At 42.6% G+C, this 13037-nt stretch overlaps 1 long non-coding RNA gene across 3 annotated transcripts; it reads left to right on the plus strand.

Moving 5' to 3' along the window:
* Nucleotides 1–3273: 3273 nt before the first annotated feature.
* On the plus strand, nt 3274–11290 carry LOC115109721 (uncharacterized). Of its 3 annotated transcripts, XR_003860547.2 has the most exons (6): nt 3274–3558; nt 4170–4279; nt 4582–9288; nt 9641–9756; nt 9854–10084; nt 10264–11290. It is a non-coding gene; the product is annotated as an uncharacterized LOC115109721 (long non-coding RNA). The 3 variants fall into 3 exon arrangements; XR_003860546.2 differs by having other exon boundaries at nt 4582–9756; XR_010461144.1 differs by having other exon boundaries at nt 3274–3496; nt 4582–9756.
* Nucleotides 11291–13037: the final 1747 nt, after the last annotated feature.

Below are 13037 nucleotides of genomic sequence, written 5' to 3' on the forward strand. Positions count from 1 at the left end.
TGCACTACGCTCTAATGATGCCATTCAAGGCATAATCAGGGCGGGCTGGGAGCAGAAAGTCTCGCTATATGCTGACGACCTCCTTTTGTTTACCTCCAACCCCGATACCTCATTGCCACGTGCCCTATCTGTTCTTAAAAAGTTTGGATCAATCTCAGGGTACAAGCTGAATCTAGGCAAGAGTGAGCTTTTTCCGGTAAATAAGGCTGCTTTAAAGTGCTCTTTTACAAGTTCTCAGTTAAGGATTGTCCGGGATAAATTCACTTACTTGGGAGTAAAAGTGACAAGGAAATATTCAAATTTGTTTCAGGAAAACTTTGTTGCTCTAGCAGACAGAATGAAACAGTCTTTTACTTTTTGGAATTCGCTACCCCTTTCTCTTATCGGAAGGATTAATGTCATTAAAATGAATGTGTTGCCCAAATGTTTATATTTATTTCAATGTTTACCCATTTTTATTCCAAAATCTTTTTTTATTTCACTGGATCAAACATTCATGCATTTTATTTGGGATGGCAAGGTACCACGGATTGGTAGAAAACATTTACAGAAGCCTAGGTCATTGGGGGGTTTAGCTCTACTAAATTTTCAGACATACTACTGGGCTGCAAATTTCAGAGCCCTTCTGTACTGGCTGCAGACTGATCCTACTGGCCCTAGACCACTCTGGGTCCAGATGGAGTCTGAATCGTGTAAACCTGCAGCACTTTCCTCTGTGCTGTGCTCGTCTCTCCCAGTGTCCCTAGGCAAAAGGTGTGCCAACCCAATTGTAAAGCAGTCTCTTAAAATTTGGAATCAGTTCCGTTTAGCCTTTAACCTCCGAGGCTTTTCTCTATCAGGCCCAATCAATCAGAACATTTTATTTCCTCCATCTTTGAATGATGGGGCTTTTGGCATTTGGCACTCACTAGGCCTCTCCTCGCTAGCCCAATTATTCTTTGATGATACATTTGCCTCTTTTTCTCAGCTGCAGGAAAAGTTCAATCTCCCCCAATCCCACTTTTTCCGCTATCTCCAGACTAGAAACTTTGTCAGGGCTAACACACCTGAATTTCCCCATAGGCCTGCGAATACAGCTACAGAGAGCATCTTGGAGCTGAACAAGCTTCCTAGGGGCGCAATTTCAGATGTATATGCAATCATTCATGACTTACAGAACCCTTCTTTGGTGCCTTTAAAGACTCGATGTGAAAAGGATTTGGGGGAGGAACTTGGGGAAGACGCCTGGGAATCTGTGCTGCACAGGGTGCACTGTCCTCGTTTAGCACTAGACATAGCCTCATTCAATTCAAGGTGGTTCACCGTATCCACCGGTCGGGGGCCAAACTTGGAAGAATATTCTCTGATTTTGATCCTACCTGTGTCAGATGTAAAGTGGAACCAGCCACACTGTTGCATATGTTTTGGGGATGTCATAAACTGTCAGGTTTCTGGGAATTAATATTTAAATGTTTCTCTGATATATATGACACTGTTATAGACCAGTCTCCCCTTAAAGCCCTTTTTGGAGTACTGCCCATGGGTACCCCCCTATCAAGAATCCAGTCGGACACTGTTGCTTATACAACTCTTTTAGCTAGACGGCTAATACTACAGAACTGGAAGATAGCAGCTCCCCCATCTTATAAATATTGGGTGAGGGATGTGTTGTGCTCTCTGAAACTAGAAAAAATCAAATTCAATTCACGTGGGAACCCCAAACTGTTTGATGAGGCTTGGGCTCCATTCCGGTCTTACTTTAAACAGTCCATCCTCTGATGGCATTCCAATTAATACTAAAATAAGTCTGTGACTTAAGGGTTGGAGGAGCTTCTCTCTGTGTTTTTGCTGGGGGGGGGCATTAAGGTCCATGTGCTTATTGATTGTGATCCGCAGATGCCTTATTCATCTTGCTCGGGCAGAGACTGAAGTGTGAGCTTGTTTTTCCCAGTTATTTTTACACTTTGTTCACACCTACAGGAATAATCATTTTATTTTGTTATTTTAAAGCATTGTAAAAAAAAAACTGTCCAGTGGATGGTCGGTCTGTGGCCATGACTCTGTGAGTGGTTGCTTTTCTCCACCCTTATCCCTTGACTGTTTACAGGAACAATGGTGAGGTGTTTGCTCTGTCCCTGTACTATAGATTGCCCTTTAACCTCTGTAACCTTCTGCCTGGTATGTTTAACCTGTCTAAAGTATGGTATCTTTAAAGCTATTTTTTTATTTGTATTTTTATTTGTATTTTTTTTTCTAGTTGAGTATATTATTTATATTGCTTTGTCTTGTTTATGTGTGTGTGTGTGTGTGTGTGTGTGTGTGTAAAACTTAATAAACAGAGTTAAAAAAAAAAAAATGTAATTAAAGGCCACTCAGCAAGGAAGCCACTGCTCCAAAACCGCCATAAAAATAGCCAGATTACGGACTAAGATTGTACATTTTGGAGAATTGTCCTCTGGTCTAATGAAACAAAAGTAGAACTGTTTGGCCATAATGACCATTGTTATGTTTGGAGGAAAAAGGGGGGAGGCTTGCAAGCCGAAGAACACCATCCCAACCGTGAAGCACGAGGGTGGCAGCATCATGTTGTGGGGGTGCTTTGCTGCAGGAGGGACTGGTGCACTTCACAAAATAGATGGCATCATGAGGAGGGAAAATTATGTGGATATATTGAAGCACTGAAAAAGCGTGTGTGAGCAAGGAGGCCTACAAACCTTACTCAGTTACACCAGCTCTGTCAGGAGGAATGGGCCAAATGTCACCCAACTTATTGTGGGAAGCTTGTGGAAGGCTACCCAAAACTTTTGACCCAAGTTAAACAATTTAAAGGCAATGCTACCAAATACTAATTGAGTGTATGTAAACTTCTGACCCACTGGGAATGTGATGAAAGAAAGAAAAGCTGAAATAAATCATTCTCTCTACTATTATTCTGACATTTCACATTCTTAAAATAAAGTGGTGACCTAACTGACCTAAGACAGGGAATTCTTACAAGGATTAAATGTCAGGAATTGTGAAAAACTGAGTTTAAATGTATTTGGCTAAGGTGTATGTAAACTTCCGACTTCAAATGTAGTATATGCCTTTCTTTTTAACCACACAGCTGCCAAAGTTAAGATTAATACAGTTAGCTACAAATGTATTAGGACAGTGACACATGTTTTGTTGTTTTGGCTCTGTACTCCAGCACTAATGATTTGAAATTATACTATCACGTTTTAGGGAAGACCCAGTAACAAATGTTTACTACTAGAACAGGTCAAGGGCAGGCAGTTGTTGGTAATCCAGATCAGAGTCCAAACGGTAGAGAATGGCAGGCAGTCTCAGGGTCAGAGTAGGCAGAGGTAAATTATCCAGTGTGATGTGACAAGGTACAGGACAGGAGGCAGGCTCAGGGAAGACAGAATGCTCAAAACCGGGAAAACAGTAACTAGAAACAGACCTGCGCAAGGGGAAAACTGCTGGTAGGCTCGACGAACAAAACAAACTGGCAACAGACAAACAGAGAACACAGGTATAAATATACGGGGGAAGATGGGCGACACCTGGAGGGGGTGGAGACAAGCACAAAGACAGGTGAAACAAATCAGGGTGTGCCATATACAAGCAGCAAAAATAAGGACATATTTTAATTGGTTCTAGTCTGAGCTGGGGCATGCCTGCACAAGGTTTCAATTCATTGTTGAATAGTTTCCCCGCCACGAGCTGTGAGTATCAAATTGATCACCCATTCAAAACCAAAACGTTATAGTGAACAGCAAACAACTGGAAGCTAATGAGGCTCATACAGATGTTTACGTTGTTGAAGGGTTGCTCAGCTTAGTCTGAATTGGGAAACATTGATCCAGTTACTTTGAAAATGTCCTAGGCTTACTTCTACTGACAGTGGATATTCTCAGTATGTAACTTTACAGTGACTCTGACAACAGCAGTAGCGGAGTTCATACAAACAGAAACAATTACGGCGTTAAAATACTTTTTTTTGTTCTCTATTTTTGTATATTTCTGTGCGTTGACCATTAATACGAAATGAAATAGGAATTGTATTACATTGTATCCTGTATAATAACTGGTTCAATACCCTTCCGGATGATACTCATCCAGTCAGGAAAAAAACGTCTTAATGTGAATGATGTGTTATTCTGTGATGAATGGTCCATAAACTGTCCCTCTACCTCCCCCTACAGTTCTTGCTATGGAGCTGCTAGCTGCCTGCCAGGGCATCGAGTTCTTCCACCCCCTGCTTACCACAACACCATTGGAGAAGGTCTATGACCTTGTACGCAGTGTAACCAAAGTAAGTCAAACAGATCAGGCCAGTGTGTACACACTGTAACACACATCTCAGTCCCCTGAAATTATTGAGCACATTGGTTAATATTTATCCAATGTCCCTCTTCTTCCTGTGACCCCTCTTCTCATCATTCTCTGCCTCCTACTCCCCTTTCTGCGTCCCCCTCTTCTCCTACACCCTCTGCCTCTTCTCCTCCCATTAATTCTCCGACCTCTTCTCCCCCACCCTCTGCCTCCATCTCTTCTACTCCACCCTCTGACTCCCCCGTCCTCTCCTCACCCTCTCTGTCTCTCCCCTCTTCTCAGGCCCTTCATCAAGGATAGGTTCATGTCACCAGACATTGATGCTGTCCATCTTCTTCTAGACCAGAAGGCAAGTGTGTGGTCATTATAGATGTCACTCTGAGCCTATATTTATTCAATAAATATAAAGACGGTCATTTAGCAGAACGCTTTTAACCAGGTTTGTGTATTTGATGTCATTTTCCAGGTGTGGAACGTGGCACAGCCATATATTGAGTTACAGTATAAACTGAGTGGTTCAAGCCCTGAATGCTAATAGCCTGAAAGCCGTGGTATACATGTATTTTTACTGCTCTAATCATGTTGGTAACCAGTTTATAATAGCAATAAGGCACCTCGGGGGTTTGTGATATATGGACAATATACCACGGCTAAGGGCTGTGTCCTAGCACTCCGCGTTGTGTTGTGCATAATAACATCCATTAGCCGTGGTATATTGGCCCTTTACCACACCCCCTCGGGCCTTATTGCTTAAGTATAAGATGGAGTTCCTACTGCCTTCTCATCACCATGGAAATGAGTCCGACTCGAGTGAAATCATCATTAATATCATTCATATCAATATCATCTTTGTCTAAATGTATTGTCTCTCTATTTCAGATAAATGTTTTCTTCCTTCCGCAACCCCAGCCACTGCAATAATAATAATTTATTCTATATTCGTTTTGAATAAGGAGTTGTCGGATAACTCCTGCATTGATTGAGGCTAGACAGTAGATTTGTAATCTTATTCGTCACCGAAACTATACTAAACAAAAATCAGTATCTGGTGTGACCACCATTTGTCTTATGTAGCGCGACACATCTCCTTTGCTTAGAGTGTTGATTGTGGCCTGTGGAATGACATCCCTCTCCTCTTTTCAATGGCTGTGCGAAGTTGCTGGATATTGGTGGGAACTGGAACACGCGGTCGTACACGTCGTTCCAGATCATCCCAAACGTGATCAATGGGTGACATGGTCTGGTGAGGCCATGGAAGAACTGGGACATTTTCAGCTTCCAGGAATTGTGTACAGATCCTTGCGACATGGGACTGTGCATTATCATGCTGAAACATGAGGTGCCGGCGGATGAATGGCACGACAATGAGCCTCAGGATCTTCTCACAGCAGATACGGATACTTTGTGCATTCAAATTGCCATCGCTAAAATGCAATTGTGTTCTTTGCCCGTAGGTTATGCCTGCCCATACCATAACCCTACTGCTACCATGGGGCACTCTGTTCACAACGTTAACATCAGCAAACTGCTCGCCCACACGATTCCATACATGCTTTCTGCCCGGTACAGTTGAAACCGGGATTAATTTGTGAAGAGCACACTTCTCCAGCGTGCCAGTGGCCATCGAAGGTGAGCATTTGTCCACTGAAGTTGGTTACGACGCCAAACTGCAGTCAGGTCAAGACTCTGGTGAGGACGACGAGCACGCAGATGAGCTTCCCTAAGATGGTTTCTAACAGTTTGTGCAGAAATTCTTAGGTTGTGCAAACCCACAGTTTCATCAGTTGTCCGGGTGTGTAACAGCATTCTTCCTCCTCTTCTGAGGAGGTGTAGCAAGGGATCGGACCAATACGCAGCGTGGTAAGTGTCCATATCGTTTATTATAAAACATAAACTGAACACTAAGAAATACAAAACATAAATGTGAACATGAACGAAAACCGAAACAGTACCGTGTGGTGACAAACACAGACACGGAAACAAACACCCAACCGCCAACAGTGAAACCCAGGCTACCTAAATATGGTTCTCAATCAGGGACAACGATAAACAGCTGCCTCTGATTGAGAACCATATCAGGCCAAACACAGAACTAGAAAAAACATAGAAACACAAACATGGACTGCCCACCCCAACTCACGCCCGACCATACTAAATAAAGACACCCATTGCAAAAAAAAAGATTGCAGTTTTGAAACTGCATTAAAAGTGCAGTAACTGCAGTCGACTGTGGTGTTTTGAACTGCAGTTATACTGCAAAATTACGGTTGTAAAAAAGGGTGTTATTTTGGACACAGTATTTGCAGCATATTGCAGTTATAGTGCATTTCAACTGGAGCGATACTCTGACTGCAATATTTTTTCATAAGGGACCCTCTCTCTCTCACACACAGTACAGTATTTACAATCCATAGAGCAGCTTTAAAGAGGAATGGAAGCACGTTAGGAAGTGAAGCTAAGCAAAGATATGTACTCAAACGTGCATTTATTAACATGAAAACATCTCTATACATTAGTATTTTGATCGTCAACAGGGTTTATCGAGCTGTGGTCAGCACCACTTTGTGTGTCACCTCCAGCAACTAGCAAGCAACTCAACTGCAACTAAAATGGCAACACAGTTTCTAAGTGTAGCCCTGTTATTAGATAGCTAGCTAGCTTCCACCTCAGATAGTCAATTAATACATTTGGCTGAAAGATTTGTTTTTGCCATGCTTTGTGATCTCCACCTCAGATAGCTAGACTGAAGTTGACATAGCTAATGTTTGCTGAAAAAATAAATTTCCTTGTATTGTGCTGACAGTGCATGGGGCAGCAGGTAGCCTAGTGGTTAGAGCATTGTGCCAGTAATTGAACGATTGCTGGATCGAATCCCTGAGATGACAAGATAAACAAATCTGTTGTTCTGCCCCTGAACAAGGCAGTTAACCCACTGTTCCTTGGTAGGCCGTCAATGTAAATCAGATTTTGCTAATAACTGACTTGCCTAGTTAAATACAAGATAGGTAGCTTGTTAATGCTAAATAATATATTTGGTTTCAGTTGTCTTAACAAAACGTTTGTTTGTTTTGAAGATGACATCTTAATCCCTGAAAATGTTTTCATCCTGTGTAGGAGGTACATGCAAATCCATGTTCTTTTCTAAGGCTATTGTTCATTTGAAGACACAATCTGTCATCCTCGAGGAGGAAGTGAGGAAGAGGAAGAGAGGCCCAACTCGGTGGGGAAATCTGTCTCCCTCCGGCAGGTGGCGTTTTGTGGTTGTTTCGCCCATCAGCAAGGAGTTTTGTATGGTCAATGAGAGATTGTCGGGGCGGCAGGGTAGCCTAGTGGTTAGAGCGTTGGACTAGTAACTGAAAGGTTGCAAGTTCCAATCCCCGAGCTGACAAGGTACAAATCTGTCGTTCTGCCCCTGAACAGGCAGTTAACTGAAAGATTTGTTCCTAGGCCGTTATTGAAAATAAGAATTTGTTCTTAACTGACTTGCCTAGTAAAATAAAGGTAAAATTAAAAAAATTAAAATTGTTGAATTTGGTCAATAAAAAATGGATTGCTTTACGGTTTATTTGATGGAATAGAAGTTCGTAATGCTTAAGTTGTTATGAGTGTACTGAAGTAAGTAGGACACGTAACATCCAGGCAACTTTGAGAAAAACACTTTATATCGGAATTCTCTCTCCCCATTGAATATTGGCGGATGACAACAACCATAATCGAATACTCAAAAAATGATTACAATAACAAAAGATTTAAGTGGCTTGGAACAGGTATGTTAGTAGGTGCCAGGCGCACCAGTTTGGGTCAAGAACTGCAACGCAGCTGGGCTTTTCATGCTCAACAGTTTCACGTGTGTATCAAGACTACACCACCCAAAGGACATCCAGCCAACTTGACACAACTGTGGGAAGCATTGGAGTCAAAATGGGCCAGCATCCCTGTGGAACACTTTCGACACCTTGTAGAGTCCATTCCCCGACAAATTGAGACTGTTCTGAGGGCAAAAGGGGGTACAACTTAATATTAAAGTGTTGTTTTATATACTTTTGTACACAAAATACTGTATATAGTTATAGATAGGCTAGACTGCATTGTCTGCATAATAGTGATTTGTGAAGATTGTAGCTATAGCCTACCAGATTCCTTCATTTCTTTCTACCAACAGGAAATAATGGTTAGTACAGCATGCCAAACTGACCCCTGGGTGTCAGAGTGTTCCTGTGCTGCGGTGGGGAAGAGGTTCACCGGAGCCATCACTAAAGAGCTCGAGGCCTAGCTAAATTGCGCTCACCATAATCAGTATACAACCGAGTCCCGCCACAGATGGAGTTGACAGAGAGAGCGAGTGAGATGAGGGAAGACCAGGATTCGCTGTATGAAACTGAGAGCTCAGAATTACAATCATCACAGTGCGAGCGAGCCATGAGATACTATCGAAGAGTATGTGCAAGATCCGAAATATAGCATGCTGAAGGAGTTGTTCATGAGCCAGGATATCGAGCAGGTGTCATCAGTTCATCCCTGAAAATAAATTGTTTTTTTTCCATCACCATGGAGACCATCGAGTGTGTTGTGGACCACAGGAGGAAGTTGGAGTCCCAGACCAGAGTGGGAAATGTTTGCAGGGAATCTGTTGGTGCCATCACCGGTCTTCCTAACTGGCGGCTCCCACTCCACATTTGTAGAAACATGTTGCCTCCTCAGCCTGGTGTCCATGTCGCTGCGACAGTTTGCAAACCAACCTTGCATCTACATTGTGCCAGAGGTTAAACATGTGGGCCCAGCAAACAGAGGCGATTCTGGCTAGAATTGGTGACAGTCCACTGATTGTATCTGGAGATGCACGGCGTGATTCGCCAGGCCACTGTGCCTTCTTTGGCACTTACACCGTCCTGGACTCTGCTTCCCACCTGATCCTGCCCAGGAGACTTTGCACGTGACTGAATTGAAGAATGGCTACTGGTTGGACAGAGGGACAGAGGGATTAGTGAGGTGCCTGCAAACACATGATTTATTTTATTGAGATAGAACTCTTTTACAAGAGAGCCCTGTATATGTTTACAAATAAAGCACAGTACACATACATAAAACACAACAGCCCAACAAAACGCACTATAGTAAAACACATAATACACAACATTAAACCTATTTAAGAAAAGCAATCGCAATGCTGAAACATAAAAGTTCTTTTAAAATCCTTTTGAGGTAAGCTATAGCCTCACCTACATTTTGGAGCTAGCCTCGGGGTTGTAAGTGTGTATTTGGTGGATGTACGAAGATCACTTAGGTCACTTTTTTAGTAATAATGCTTTTATTATTTTCCTTAACTGGCCCATGAATGCAGCATTGAAACCCTGGCCACTGACAGGTGTCCACACGTGAGGGTGCACTTGAGGGCATGAGCTTTGGCACATTGCCAAAGGTGCGAGGAAGAAGCTGGTGGCCACCGGGAAGCCAGAGGTACTGTCATATGTTTGACAGTAAGATCAGAACTATGTGATTATAATGATTCCAGTCAGTGACTCAGGGGGTCTCATTTAATCCCTGTCTGTCTCAGGTACTGCCATGGAAGAGGGCGTTAAACACACCACTTGTGGTACTGTGATGTCACTGTTGGTGGGAGTGTCCAGGTGCTGAAAGAAAAGTAGATCACCACAGTAACGGGGCGCCGTTACAAATGAGCACCAGTGAGTCACTGGAGATACACTCGACTGCTGTGAGCACCCCCACCCTTCACACCTGAAGAAGGAACACATCCTCAACCCGAGATTGTTGAAGGATCTCGAAAGTAAATAGACTATCAACTATTTCTGGACATATATTACTTTTGGAAATTAATAAGCACATTTTTCAAACCTTGTTTTAGTTATTTGTGCATTCCTATGTGAATAACTGCAACCAATTGATTGTGGTATAATTGTAGTAGCCTACTTATTAATCTCTAGTTACATTCATTTTCTTTTGTAGGTGACAAAGTGTGTTCAGACAGGTGAACTTGAGAGTGTACATGCCCTGTACACTAAATACGTGCCCAGGAGGAACACGTTCGGCCTACAGGGGATGTCGCAAGACTCCAAGTGGCTGCCTTGCTGTTTCGACTCTCTCTCCCGGACCTGCTGTCTCGACTCTCTCTCCCGGACCTGCTGTCTCGACCTCTGAATACTCGGCTATGAAAAGCCAGCTGACATTTGCTCCTGAGGTATTGAACTGTTGCACCCTCTATAACCATTGTGGTTGTTATTATTTTGATGTAAAAGGGGCTTTGTAAAATACATTTGATTTATTGATTGCTTGCTGTGTTGCATGCTGTGTATTAACTGTCTGAGTGATGTGGCATTTTTATAGTATCTGTAACATATTTTGGTGTGTATTTAATCTGCAACTTCATTTCTTAAAGGGGCAATCAGCAGTAGAAACAATAACAAAGTGTTCTCCATGCCCCTGATTCGGTAAAAAGCTCAGGGATGGGGCTGGAGAAATTTAACCACTCTAAAATGCATAGACAGAGCAATCAGTGGAAGGACTGGCCACCCATGATATCAAAGTTATAGTTTTAACCATGTTTTGGTGCTATATTGTGTTTGTTTAAATGTTTTTATTTTATTTTTTACAAACGTTGGAGTAAAACAAGCTTATATTTTGGATTCTGATGGGGTACGACAGTTGAACTAAGCTCATGAGACATTTATAAGTCATATTCTTCAAGAGTCAATGGGTACATTTCATTCATTTATAACTACAAAAATGTTTGTAGCAATTGCTCTTTGCTCCTTTTAGGTAAGCTACTGTTGTAGTGTCTATTGAGCTTGTGCACGAGGCAAAGACTTCCAACCACAGCCTTTCACAGCCTTTCCTGTGAATCCTCTTCTTGTTACATTGGAACTTGTAAAAACAATGTAATAACCCTGTAACTTCCATTGTAATCCTCTTTCTCTGATCTGTTTCCACTACCATGTACCCAGTTCGCTTTGGATAAAAGCATCTGCTAATGTTATTAGTCTTCTTTGAGTCTACCAACAACAGTGTAGTTACCATTCCTTGACAATAGATGGCAGCCAATGCTAGTTTAGTTTAAGTCACTATAATAACAGGGCCAGTGGGTAAAGTGCACGTTTAAAGTTGTTGTATCTTCCAAGCAAGTTTCTCTGGTTACACTTGAACTTGTTGTTATAGTCGACAATCTAACTAATACATTATTATTTTTTACATAAGGCGCTGGCATTAGATCTATGTCTTGAAATAAGTACAGCAGGCTAGATTTACTCAATTATTAGGCTTTATCAAACCCTATGTAGATGCCACTTTCTTCTGGGTATGTGCGCCTTATGGAAGAAACACACAGGGATTTGCTGTACACCTCATCCAATTATCCCGTGTGCACATAGGGTGAACTGACGGTAAGCAGCCAGTCTTTATGCTCTTCAAACAAAATCACAAGTTAGTCTGATACCGAAACTAAATCACAATGTATTTATGTTCAGTGCTCTCGTACTTTGCAGACAATGCAGTCTAGCTTATCTCTAACTATATACAGTATTTAGCTGGTAGCCTATTTACACAGTGTACAAAACATTAAGAACACCTTCCTAATATTGAGTTGCACCCCTTTTTTGCCCTCAGAACAGCCTCCCACAGTCCCAACATGCTGGCCCATGTTGACTCCGCTGCCTCCCACAGTTGTGTCAAGTTGGCTGGATGTCCTTTGGGTGGTGGAACATTCTTGATACACACGGAAAACTGTTGAGCATGAAAAGCCCAGCAGCATTGCAGTTCTTGATACACTCAAACCATTTCGCCTGGCACATGCCATACCCTGTTTAAAGGCACTTCAATATTTTGTCTTACCTATACACCCTCTGAATGGCACACATACACAGTCCATGACTCGATCCTTATTTAACCTGTCTCCCCCTTCATCTACACTGATTGAAGTCAATTTAACAAGTGACATCAATAACGGATCATAGCTTTCACCTGGACTGGTCAGTCTATGTCATGGAAAGAGCAGTCGTTCCTAATGTTTTGTACACTCAGTGTATATTTAAGCAATAAGGCCCGAGGAGGTGTGGTATATGGCCAATATAGCATGGCTAAGGGCTGTTCTGATGCACGACGCAACGCAGGGTGCCTGGATAGAGCCCTTAGTTGTGGTATATTGACCATATACCACAAACCCTCAAGGTGCCTTATTGCTATTATAAACTGGTTGCAAACGTAATTGGACCAGTAAATTGTATTTCTTTATTTATTCCCATGACATACGGTCTGATACACCATGGCTTTCAGCCAATCAGCACTCAGGGCTCGAACCACCGGTTTATAATACACATTGTAACTTGGACTCCATGTTGTCGGGGCTATCCGTCTCATCCCTCATAGGCTTTACAGTGTTCACAGGAAGGGGTCGCAGCTCGGACGCTGGCAGTCATTAACTTGGTTTTCTGGGGGAGGAGGAGGAGGTCCGGCACTCTCATTAGAGTAACTGTCACTATTCTCGAGGGGAATAGTCCGGAAGACGAGGAGTAAAGGCCACTGTCAATGGCCGGCCCGGGCAGTGAGGTCTCTGTCGGGACGAGGGGGCTGCTTGTGCTAGCTGCTGCACAAGTAGGCCTACTAGATTCCACCTGCAATGGTGTTTCGTCAGTCGAGGACAAGATAGTAGCTTTGCTGATGTGGTTCTTCTGTAATCAGATAAAGCTTTTTTTGTGGTGTTTATGTGCACCACTTGGTCTTGCCTTAAT

This window comes from Oncorhynchus nerka, linkage group LG25, assembly GCF_034236695.1.
Source record: "Oncorhynchus nerka isolate Pitt River linkage group LG25, Oner_Uvic_2.0, whole genome shotgun sequence".
Classification (NCBI taxonomy): Eukaryota; Metazoa; Chordata; class Actinopteri; order Salmoniformes; family Salmonidae; genus Oncorhynchus; species Oncorhynchus nerka.